The sequence below is a fragment of the Sus scrofa genome, chromosome 15 (assembly GCF_000003025.6).
Source record: "Sus scrofa isolate TJ Tabasco breed Duroc chromosome 15, Sscrofa11.1, whole genome shotgun sequence".
NCBI lineage: Eukaryota > Metazoa > Chordata > Mammalia > Artiodactyla > Suidae > Sus > Sus scrofa.
The window spans coordinates 114,351,264-114,363,876 of record NC_010457.5 but is presented as its reverse complement, the minus strand read 5'-3'; the positions used below and the strand labels follow the sequence as shown (position 1 = coordinate 114,363,876).

The 12,613-nt window shown below is 36.3% G+C and overlaps 1 protein-coding gene and 1 pseudogene across 1 annotated transcript in view; one reads left to right on the top strand and one right to left on the bottom strand.

Moving 5' to 3' along the window:
• The window catches only part of ERBB4 (erb-b2 receptor tyrosine kinase 4), a 1,130,412-nt gene that overhangs the window by 733,108 nt on the left and 384,691 nt on the right, over positions 1-12,613 (top strand).
• Positions 2,998-6,033, bottom strand: LOC100525435 (annotated as a pseudogene).

Sequence of the window (12,613 nt, the reverse complement as noted above, 5' to 3'; positions counted from 1 at the left end):
TAATACTCAATGGAGAAAAGCTGAAAGCCTTCCCACTAAAATCTGGAACAAGACAAGGAGGCCCACTCTCACCACTGCTATTCAACATAGTACTGGAAGTCCTAGCCACAGCAATCAGACAAACAAAAGAAATCAAAGGCATCCACATAGGAAGAGAAGAGGTAAAACTGTCACTGTATGCAGATGACATGATACTATATATAGGAAACCCTAAGGACTCAACCCCAAAACTACTTGAACTGATCAACAAACTCAGCAAAGTAGCAGGATATACAATTAACATTCAGAAATCAGTCACATTTCTGTATACTATCAATAAAATATTAGAAAAGGAATACAAAAATACATTACCTTTTAAAATTGCACCCCAAAAAATCAAATACCTGGGAATAAAGCTGACCAAGGAGGTAAGGGACTTATATGATAACTATAAAATATTAATGAAGGAAATTAAAAAAGATGTAAAGAAATGGAAAGATAATCCATGATCCTGGGTTGGAAAAATTAATATTGTAACAATGTCCATACTACCAAAGTAATCTACAGATTCAATGCAACCCCTATCAAATTACCCATGCCATTTTTCACAGAACTGGAACAAACAATCCAAAAATTTATATGGAACCACAGAAGACGTATAATTGCCAAAGTAATTCTGAGAAACAAAAACCAAGCAGGGGGCATAACTCTCCCAGACTTCAGGAAATATACAAAGCCGCAATCACCAAGAGTGTGGTAGTGGTACCAAAACAGACATACAGACCAATGGAACAGAATAGAGAACCCAGAAATAAACCCTCACACCTATGGTCAATTAATCTTTGACAAAGGGGTCAAGAACATAAAATGGGAAAAAGACAGTCTTTTCAGCAGGTATTGCTGGGAAACCTGGACAGCTGCATGCAAATCAATGAAACTAGAACACACCCTCACAACATGCACAAAAATAAACTCAAAATAGCCGGAAGACTTAAATATAAGACAAGACACCATCAAACTCCTAGAAGAGAACATAGGCAAAGCATTCTCTGACATCAGCCTGACAAATATTTTCTCGGGTCAGTCTCCCAAAGCAACAGAAATAAAAGCAAAAAATAAACAATGGGACCTAATCAAACTGACAAGCTTTTGCACAGCACAGGAAACCAAAAAGAAAACAAAAAGACAACTTACAGAATGGCAGAAAATACTTTCATGATGCAACTGATAAGTGCTTAATCTCTAGAATATGCAAGCAACTTATACAACTCAACAGCAAAAAAGCTAACAACCCAACTAAAAAATGGGCAAAAGACCTGAATTGACATTTTTCCAAGGAAGATGTACAGATGGCCAACAAGCACATGAAAAATGATCAACACCCCTGATTATTAGAGAAATGCAAATCAAAACTACCATGAGATACCACCTCACACCAGCCAGAATGGCGTCATTAATAAGTCCACAAATAACAAATGCTGGAGGCGGTGTGGGAAAAAGGGAACCCTCCTGCACTGTTGGTAGGAATGTATGCTGGTACAGGCACTATGGAGATCAGTATGAAGGTACTTCTGAAAACTACACATGGAATTACCATATGACCCAGTAATCCCACTCTTGGGCATATATCCGGACAAAACTTTCCTTAACTTTACCATTTGTAAAGTTAATTCATATAGCGAATATCTTATACTTTTTAAAATGATGTGATCAAAATACAGTTTATTATGAGGGTAAAAAAGGCACTATTTATAAGCACTCTGGGACAAACAGATATCAACTGATCTGAAAAACAGTTGTATGGTCATAGTAATTGATGTAAGTTCAATCATATTTTTTATATTCTTGTGTGTGAATATGTAATTTATATAAGACATGTGGCTTAATGACTATGTGTGTGCATAGGCTTTTGAAACTACTGCCTGTCACTGTTCTTGGACACTCACAATAATTCTGGAACATTATTCAGAAATTTTCAGATGGATTTCTTTATTTGCTAGGTCACATTTTATAAACATCCAACTGAAAGACTGTGACTCACCAGATGAGTGAGTTTCTACCTGTTTTAAGGCTTTCATGTTAATAGCCTAATATTATTCTACTTATTTTCTGTGTAATTACCTATAATTTTGAAGACAATTTTAATGTCTTCACCTCAGTATTCTCTATATATTATATATGATGTAATTATAAGCTATACATTATTATGCCTACAGTAATTTTATACGCAGACCCCTTACTGTTTAGCAGTAATTATGATGTATTTATATCTATCATCTTATTTATCCTTATATAAGACTACAAAGTAGTATTATACATTTTTTTCTGATGAGTAAAGTGAAACCCCAAGTAGTAATGTCATCCAGATGATAAGAAGTGTATCTTGTTCAAGTCTTACATATGTGCATTAAGAATATATTTGCCTAAGGTGTACTTTAAGCAAATTGACTTTAAACTCTATTTAGATTTCTGTATTTTTTTATTGATGAAATTATTCACATATTTTAAAACTATTTTAAAATAGTTTTATGTTCTATGTTTATAATAGCTGCATAATTCTTAGCATTATATATAAGTATATGTATATATATGCATCAGTTTATTAATAAATCCATTAAATATTTTGCACATCCCCAATATTTTGCATTCATAGATAATATTCTCACAAGTCATAGTTTATTATCTTTGGCATATTCTCTAATTAAAAGAGAATTATTTATTTAAGAGTCTTGATACTTATTGATTTACTAATTTTGAGAGTAGTTACAACATTAGTATTATCAAATTTGTCAGATTTACAAAAAAATAGACTCAAGTGGCACATTTTCTCGAAGGATTGAGGCATAGTTCACCACTTTTTTAATTTATTTTATTGACATATAGTTCATTTATAAAGTTATATTATCACTGTTATATAATCAATTAACTTCCAGGTGCCTCAAATTTCACAGTTTTGCTATATGGATAGTAATATAGAGTCAAAGAGAAAGTGTCTCAGAAAAAAAAAATTGATGATATTAAAAACATATGCAGCATGCAAAGTTTAATAGGATAAAATAGGGAAACCCACACAGAATTCCTTTGAAGAAAGGAAATATATGAAATAAAAAAAACATTAAAATTTCCTGTAACAGACAATGGTGTAAATGCAGAATATGCCTTGGACTTATCTCTGTTGGTTTTCTTTCTTTATATATACATATTTTTATCTTTCAAAATTCAGTATTTCAGAGGCTTCAAAGTAACACAAAAGAGCCTCCCACCACTAGGATCCTGATAGCATATTACCCTGGTCTTGGGGATCTCCAATATATATGGTCATTATTGAATTGTTTTAGCTTGTTTTTTCTCTGTTCGTCTAAAAAATAATGCATTCACATAATTAAAATTAACAACTTCCTGCTTTGCCTACTCTGGCTCATGAACCATTTCTTCTGATGCTTATCAACATATGTTTAAATACATCTTGGATATGATTATTTCTTATTATGTCAGTTTTAGATGTTATCTGTTAACCTGAATATGGTAACAATTTTGTTTTTTAACTGTAAAGATACTATATTTCTTTGCTGAAAATATTATAATTTTCTAAAGATTATTTGTGGCAGGGTTAGAAATATATTGTAATTATATTTCATTTTCTTGTATATATATTTTTTGCTTGTTTGTTTTTCCTCTTGTTCCTACTTGGTTTCCATTATATTGCATTATTTATTTTTTATTATACTCCAAAAATGATTGAGAAACTTTTTTTAAGTTATTTATAGCAGTTTTATTCAAAATTTCCCCAAGCTGGAAATAACCCAAATATCCTTCAGTGGGTGAATGTTAGACAAACTGTAGCATGTCCATACAATGGAATACCACTTAGCCAAACAAAGCCGCATGTGTGAATCCCAGAGACAAGAAGCCAGTCTCTAGAGGTTATATCTTCTATGATTCTAAGTGTGTAACACTCTGGAAAAGGTAAATCTATAGGGATGGAGAACAGATGCATGTTTGCCAGAGACGAGTGGGGCGAAGGTGTGGCTGCAAAGGTGCAGCATAGGGAAATTTGGAAGGTGATGAGACGGCTCTGTGTCTGGATTGTGTAGGTAGTTACAAAAATGTGTTAAAACACATAGAACTTTACATAGGAGAAAATTAATTTTATGGTGTGTTAATTAAATTTTTTTAAAATTGGAGCACAATATATCCAAATAAATCTCTTTAAAAATGCTTTCAAAGAACTTTTCCATCTGAGTTTTCTCCAGATGGGATTCTTCTGCTTTTTGGGGGCTCTGCCACACCAGCCCTGGTGTTTGTGGGTCTGTTTATCCATCTATAAAATGAGATCAGCCTGGAGCAGTGATTTCCCTTCTCCCCCAACCTGAAAATTGTTCCCCTGAGAAGGTCCTTTGTGGAAGCAGGACTGGGGCAGATTTGAAGAGAAGGAGAATTTAGCCTCTACAGCAGTTATGCTTTTGTCTGTCCTATATATTGTTTCTCTGAAAAATCTCTGGACTAGAATAGCTGGTCCTGACCCAGAGCTTCAGGCTTCAGGAGATTGTGTGGGGGGTTGTGGGTGGGTGTTGAACAATCCTGGATTTCAGGACCTATTGGTAGGGCCCATTCATTTATCCCTTTGGCACATGCCCCAATGGACACCGGAGGTTAGTCTGACCAGAGTGTTGGCTCTAATGATCAGCAATATAAACAAGGCCCTTTGGGGGAAGCTGAATAGTGCTCCTTGTGGATTCCCAGGTGGCAGGTTGATTGAACACAATGGGAACTCTGAAAAGGTGTCAAGGTCTAGGCCTCCTCTGAGGCTAGGTCTGAAAGGGCTTAAACAACTTCTTTCCCACATAGCATAGCTTTTTGGAAGAGCACTTTGTAAGCAATAAAGAGCTGTGCACAGATGGGGGAAATGCCATTGTGAGGATGACTTGGTGACCTAGACCAGTAGGGCCAGAGCATCATTTATGATGAGAGTAGCCGGTTACACTGAGCACCTACCATGTGCCAGGCACTCTGCTGAGGAATTGTCTTCACAACCCTGTGGGAAAAGCATTGTCATTTCTTGAATGAGGAAACCGAGGCTCCAAGTGGCCCCAGATCACATGAGCAGGAGATGACAAGGCTAGGTTCTGGTCCGCAGTTCCAGCCTTCTGAACCTGAGGCTCCATGTCAGGTCCACTCTCCACAAATGCCCTGAGATGGGGACTAATGCCAACTTTCACCAAAGGCTAGTTGCTATCTATGTACATCAAAAAGAAATGTTTTTTAAAAATTTTTTTTGCAATGGAATGCTTCCTTTAAAAACCATCTCATGCATAAGTCCAACCTAGAAAATCAGAGTTGAGCCTCTGTGGTTGAAGGTGGAAGCAGGGTTGGCCTGGGGCCCCTGCAGCTCCCAGAGCACCACCTGAAGGCATGTCCAAGTACAGATGTCAATGTGGGATAATGACAGACCTGTACCTCTGACCCCAGGTCAGGGGCTGGCAGGATGGCTCACAGTGGAATCATGAGAGGGACCTCCTTCTCCTAGATGTCAAGGATCACTCCCATAGGGGAGCTGACCATGTGCATGGTGTTCTTGCCAAACAGCTGGAACTCATAGTGGATGAGCTGCTCCCAAAAGCCATTGTTGGCCGGGATGATGGGCCGACATGACTTGGTCCACATGTGGGCATCCAGCAGGGACATGGCGTGGTACTTCATGAGGTAGGCAAGACCGAGGCAGTGAGTGGCTCACGCCGGCAGCACAGTGTAATAGGGTGAGGCCCTGCTTTAGCTTCACACTGTGGATGTGGTCTACATTGGGGTCAAAGAAGTCACAGAGATGCAAGATAGATGTGTCAGCCATAGGCACCTGCATATAGTGGATGTCCTCATATATGGTGTTCACCACCTCTACTGAGACGTTGATGACTGGTGATGTGGTAGCTGGAGAGCATGAGCTTGTTGGTGGCGGCCACCTGGTTGCTGATATAAGGACTGCTGCTGGTGATTTGTGAGAGGCCGCTGACTGAGCTGTGGGAACTGAACCAGGAAGGCACACGGGGACGCTGTCATCAGGCTGGTGGGTCAGGGGCCAGGGACACATAGAGGCTGCATCTCCTTGCTAGGCTGTGTCCATGGAAAACTTAGGAAGATCTTCTGAGGATTAAATGAGATAAAGTGTTTAACACAGGGCCTCTCTCTCGTGGTGGGTTCAGAAAGCAACCTTGGGCGAGAACCTCTGGGTGAGAGAAGAGAGGTCACAACTCAGGAGCCACAATACCTGCCAGTCCGACGCCCCAGTTTCCATAGCAATGATTTTTTTTTAATTTATTTATGTTTATTTTTTATTTTTTTGTCTTTTTGCCTTTTCTAGGTCTGCTTCCATGGCATATGGTAATTCCCAGGTCTAATTGGAGCCATAGCCACCGGCCTACACCAGAGCCACAGCAACGTGGGATCTGAGCCGCATCTGCAACCTACACCACAGCTCACAGCAACACCGGATCCTTAACCCACTGAGCAAGGCCAGGGATCAAACCCGCAACCTCATGGTTCCTAGTCAGATTCATTAACCACTGCGCCAGGACGGGAACTCTGCAATGATCTTTTGTCGCAGGGAGGAATGGGCCATACTAGGTCTCTGGAAAAATCCCGGGCTCACGCAGTTACCCGCCCCTCCACCACACGAGGACCATGGCAGACCTAGCGGAGAAGTAGGGTCTGCTCAGCACACAGCAGCCTACTCTAGCTCTGCCAGCCCGTCTCCATGGCACGCTGCCAAGGGACTGGCAAACTCTACAACATCATATATTCACCAGTCACCTTTCTTTCTGGAGACTATTATTGAACTTTTGATTTTATTTCACCAATCTGTATTAGTTTCTCTAAGTCAGCGGCATCCTGGCATTTCTCTTTATAGACTTCCTGAGCTAGGTCCTGTATCACATATTTTCCACTACTTTCCTGTGCACCCTTGTTTTCTTGAAGGCTATCTTCATATATATTCCTTACAAAAATTATAAAGGATAATTTACTAGGTCTTTGAGTATCTACAAATATCTTCCTCATAATTTATTGATGGATAATTTATTGATGGTTTGGGTGGTGGTTTGGGGGCTTAGAGTGCTAAATTAAAAATAATTTCATATAGTATTTGAAGTATACCTTTTAATTAGAGTGTCCATGTTGAGAAGTCTGATATTATTTTGCCTTTTATATCTTTGATATTTTATTCTCCTGTGTGTTCTTTGCTCACTTTCTATAACCCTAATGTTGATTTAAACCCATCTTTTATTTAACTAGTTTTTTTTTCTCATTTTTATTTCTCTGTTTACTCTCTGGAAGAGTTCTTCAATTTTATATTCCAATACTTCTATTCCATTTTTATTGGAAATTATATTTGTCATTTTCAGGAATATTTGTTTCTTCCTTTTTTGTCTCTTCTTATAGGACTCTGTTCATTTTTTTTACACATTTTCTCTAAATCATCTGAGGATACTAAATACATACATATATATATATATATACACACACACACATATATGCATATACATATATATCTCCTACTTTCTGAATTATGTTTATTTGATATCAGTTCCATCATTTTAAAAATATTGCTCTTTAATATTATAAGGATTATATTTTGATTTTGAAATGGTTATACTAAGAGACTGTGGTAAACTAATTGGTTAGAGGCAAGAGAATGAGGTAGAAAAGAATACAGTTATCTACCCAAGAGATGATATAGTTGGAGAAGGAGCCACCCATCTATTGAAAGACCTAGAACAAATCAGCATAAGTAATCTGTGTTAGTAAAGTGTTTTAAATAAACACTGCTCTCTTTTCTCTATTTGCCTAGTCTTATGCATATTTTCTTCCTTTGATATTGAATACTCTTTATATTTTTTTAATAAACTCCTTCCAGAAACTATTATTGCCTTTAGGTATTTCATTAGACAAATCTTTGTTCTTCCTCACCTTTTCTTCATAGAGTCAAACAAACAAACAAACATGGGTTTAAGGATCACAGACCAACTTCCAAGCTATGGCAGATAGAGGCCGAGTAGAATCCTGTTGAAATGGCTCTAACTTCTGCTCAGAGGTAGAAAGAACACTCACTATTAGGGATGAAGATGCAGAAGGACTCACTATAACCACATTTCTCCAAAATGGATAAGATAGAGATACCACAGCACTAAAAAACCTAAGATATGGAGTGAGTGAGAGAGCCCAAGTCTGTTAAGATTCTTGTGCCCTAAGTATAGAGAAGAGATCAATAATTTTGGTTCACAATTTGATTCCCAGAAATCTCGCTTTACTTGGCATTTTTCTAGAACAAAAGAAAAAACAATAGGCAGCTAAAATTCCACCTGACTCTACCCCTGGCTAAAAGCATCCTAGTTGTCCAAGGTTAGTTCCTGCATTTCTTTTTTTTTTTTTTTTTTTTTTTTTTGAAAGTCTGACTAATGGCATGGTTTCCTTGGAATTGTTTTGGCTTGCTGATTTTTGTGCTTATGGGATCTGAGAGTCACTTAATTCATTTCTTTCTGAAGAAAATATTCTTTATATGCACAGAAACCAATACTTTTTTAAACAAAAGCCCATAAAGAATTGTGAAATGTACAGATTAAAACTTTTATTTCTCCTTTTCTGCCTCTACTCTCCAAAAATCAGGTATATATTCCCACCTGACTTATCAATTTAGGACCAAATTGTCCTAAATTGGGAGTTCCTGATTGCAACTTTTTTTTTTCCACTTTTGTCCTCTTCATCTAAATCACATTTTAACTTTCCAGTATCCCTTAGTCTTTGGTTTTCTTTGTGCTATTAAGTTAATCTTGTAAACATGACCAGGCTAATATGCCAGCCAGTTGCTGGATTTCATCTTCCAGGTGGCATGCCTTCACCTACATAAAATTCACATGTGACTTCAGTGGTCAGAATGTGATGTACTGTGGTGATATTTTAGCAGCACAGATTCCAAACCTCATTCTGTAACAGTGGCTTTTCCCACCTCCATTACAGTAAATGGCGCTCACAATTGAATGAATAGGAGGTATAGAATTCATTGCCCTCTCAACTCTATTCTTCATGGAACCTTAGGGCCTTTCATACTTCTTTGCTTTCTCATAAATTATAGAACTCCCTCATCTTCCCTTTCCATTTTTCTATCCCTAGGTAGAGGAGCTGATAAGACTTGATCAAGGAGATAGAATCCCAATATGGTTATTGGTGTAAAGGCTAGATAATTAATGAGGAATTGCCAGATTGAGTTATTTAATAAACCAGATGTAGCAAACTGCTAGTCAAAGAACATAGCTGGACCAGAGATGAGCTTGGATTGTATAGAGAAGGTTTAAAAATTGGTATATTTACCAATAAATTCTGGATTTCTGACCCCTGTAAAAAAACAGCCTTGGCAACCCTCAGCTCGCATTTTCTCTTGGTGATATGACATGCTTGGAGCTGGGTGTAGTTGAGAGAGCATCCTCTTTTGCCGCAGTCCCACCCACTTCTATTTCAAGTTTTCCTCACCTTACCCATTGAAGCCCAAGCCCAGGGAGACATTTGAGTTTAATTTTTTTTCTTGCCAACTTAGAGCATTTAAAAGAGGAAGGCATTGTGGAATTCATTATCATTTAGACTCTTTAACAATAACTTAAATATATAAGCTATTTAGATACATTTATAGGAAGTTTATGATGTTGGCTCTTATAATAGTTTTTCCTGTTTCTTTTTTTGGAATGTGGTCCTTTTAAAATCTATTAAATGAATAATGATGCATTACTTTGGATTGACTTCTCTTTGACTATTCTGAAAAGAAATGTTGTTTCAGTTAAAAAAAATTAACTTGATGCATTTTCCCGTTATAAATATGCATTTACCACCTGTCAGCCAAATAGATTCAAAACTGCTTATTAGCAAAGTTGAGTGAATAAATAGATAAAATGTATAAATAAATGAACTTATACACTTCGGCATGTCTGCATTGTGTAGAAGGATTTTCCTTGATGATGTGCCAACTTTTTTTTTCAACTTTTGGATCACATCTTATTATCCTAGCTGTAATTAGAAATCTTGTGAAATTAAGAACCATTAAATTCAATGAGTTTTCAGCATCGGAAATTTGCCCAGAGGCACCCAGCCGATAGGTCTGCCTAGGATTGGGTTTTTATAGACTTCTCCCTCCTCTCCTCCTATTCACTCTAAAAGGGAATGTCTTTTCCACTTAGCTAATTAATTACACCTGCCAACAAGCAGATGGTTCTGTAGGCTTTGAAGCACAGAAATAGCTAGGTGCACATCAGCTAGCTTAAGCTTCCTTCAGTTGCAATTTAGATTATAACTCTTGAAGCTTCAGAGAAAAGAAAATATTAAATTATTACAAAGTTAACCACATTTTAAAATATTTATTATTACAAGCATGTATTTTAAAGGTATAAATGTATTATTCTTTTTTCTGATGTCAGCACAAACGCACTTTTGTAATGTTTAGCACTTAGTTTGGAACAATACTTACCAGATGTTGCTTTCTAATTGTTCTGAGCTCTAAAGTAAAATGAGTATAGAGAACCAGGGCTACTTAGAAAATTGTTAAGAACAGTTCTCAAAATATTATAATGTTTGAGTGAATATTTTTTGTGTGTTGTTGCTTAATTATAAGGAAAGATATGTATGTAGCAGGGCTAAAGTCGAACTGAAAGCAATAGCAGTAGTCCTGCTAACATTCCACTTGTATTCCAGATTTTTTCCTTTTTTCTTTTGGCCACACCTGCAGTATGTGGAAGTTCCCAGGCCAGGGGTTGAATCCAAGCTGCAGCTATAACCTATGCTACGGACGCCGTGATGCTGGGTCCTTAATCCACTGTGCTGGCCAGGGGCTGAACCTACACCTCCACAGAGACAATGCCTTATTTTAACTGTGCACCAAGCAGGAACTCCATATTCCAGATTTTTATACTGGTCTAGCTAGTCTTCTTCTTTTCTTTTTTCCTCTGTATCTCAGGCTAGAGGCTTTAAATAGAGATTATCACAGGAGGTTAGTTTTCTATGTAATTCAACTTTATATGTGAAAAAAAATAGTTAAGTGCTTTGTATTTGAAATATAATGAAATCTTTAAAATTAAACTTACCCTTTTGTTATAGGTAAAATAGAAATTAATATATGTATATCATATTCTTACCTGTTTTCTCAGTACCTTTATAAGAAATTAATGGAAATAAAATTATCAAAATATACCAAACTCCAAAGTAAAACCACCTCCCTCCATTTCCAATATTTTTTAGAAAGTTATCTGTTAGACATATCTAAAGGTAAATGTATTTAATTATATCAAAGGAAGGAGGACAGTTTGAAAAATGTGTATAAATAAAATATTTCAGTCATCTTACAATATTGAGCAGTGTACATTCAATTGAATAAGTTTACCTGCAAAGATACTGTGATGAGTCCACATTTTACCATGAATTTTAATTTTGAATTCCTTTTCCTTTCATCATATGAGCTTTACCTCATTTGTCTTTAAAATGCTTAGAATTTAAACTTAATGTTAAACTTTCATTGATTTAATTTTGCTGATTTGATTGCTTGGCCTTTTTCTCTCTTTGTATTAATTGTTCAACAGCAATTAATAAGAAAAGACATTATAAGGAAAATACAGATTTGGTTAGGAGAATCAAATGCCCTATACTTTTAAACTACCCATTTTCATATTTTAGAAATGCAGTTTCAAAGCACAGAAAGGCAGATTCTACTCTGGCTATGATTTTAAATGAGGTCATTAAAAATCACTTTAGCCTATTCGTTACTACAGAGCTTCCAAGGACTAAGAACAGATAGAGTTCCTGCAGTCCTTGAAAATAATAAAATTACCTTTCTTTCTTTTCTACACTTCAGTGTTTTTACTAAATTTAAGGGGTTTTCCCTAAGCAGGCTGAATTCTTGAAGATTTATTATGCTTCCTTTTCTTGTGTGTCTACTTTCAACGGAAGCAAAAGGGATGCACTTCTAATGGCTGGGATGAAGTCCAGACATTTAACGGAGCCAAGATATTTTTTTTAATCACAGTTTTTCATGCAGAAAAGATACCTTAAAAGCATAATTTTACCTTTCAACTCAATAAAGTATTTTCAAAAAGACTTCAGTGAAATTACTGTGACTTCTTAATTATACTTAGGAGTAGATTATATAAGCTAGAGTTTTGCTTCATCTCTGCTTAATTTTTTTTTCGTTAAAATTCTCAGTCATTCCTTCCTCTTATGGGGGATGTATGGAATACAAAGGAAAATAAAAATCATTATAAATAAAAAAATAAAATCATCTTAATATGTAATAAAAAAGGGTAAAATCAGGACTCCAGCTCACAGTTAGAATGAGTTGGAATCATAGTTCTCTAGAACACTTATAAGTTGCTTACATCTCTAAACTTCAGTATTTTTTTATCTGTAAAATGAGACTAGAAATAGTCACTTTTCTGTAAGAATTAAGAGAAATATTGGGTTATAAATGTATTCAAACAGTGGCAGCATTACCAAGAGGTATTAGAGTCAGGTGGTTAACAGTGGGCTTTGGAGCCTAGTTTGTTCCCTCTCTGTGTGTGAAGCATCTGGCACCTTGCTTTATCATTCCATGTGTATCTTTATTATGCCTTTG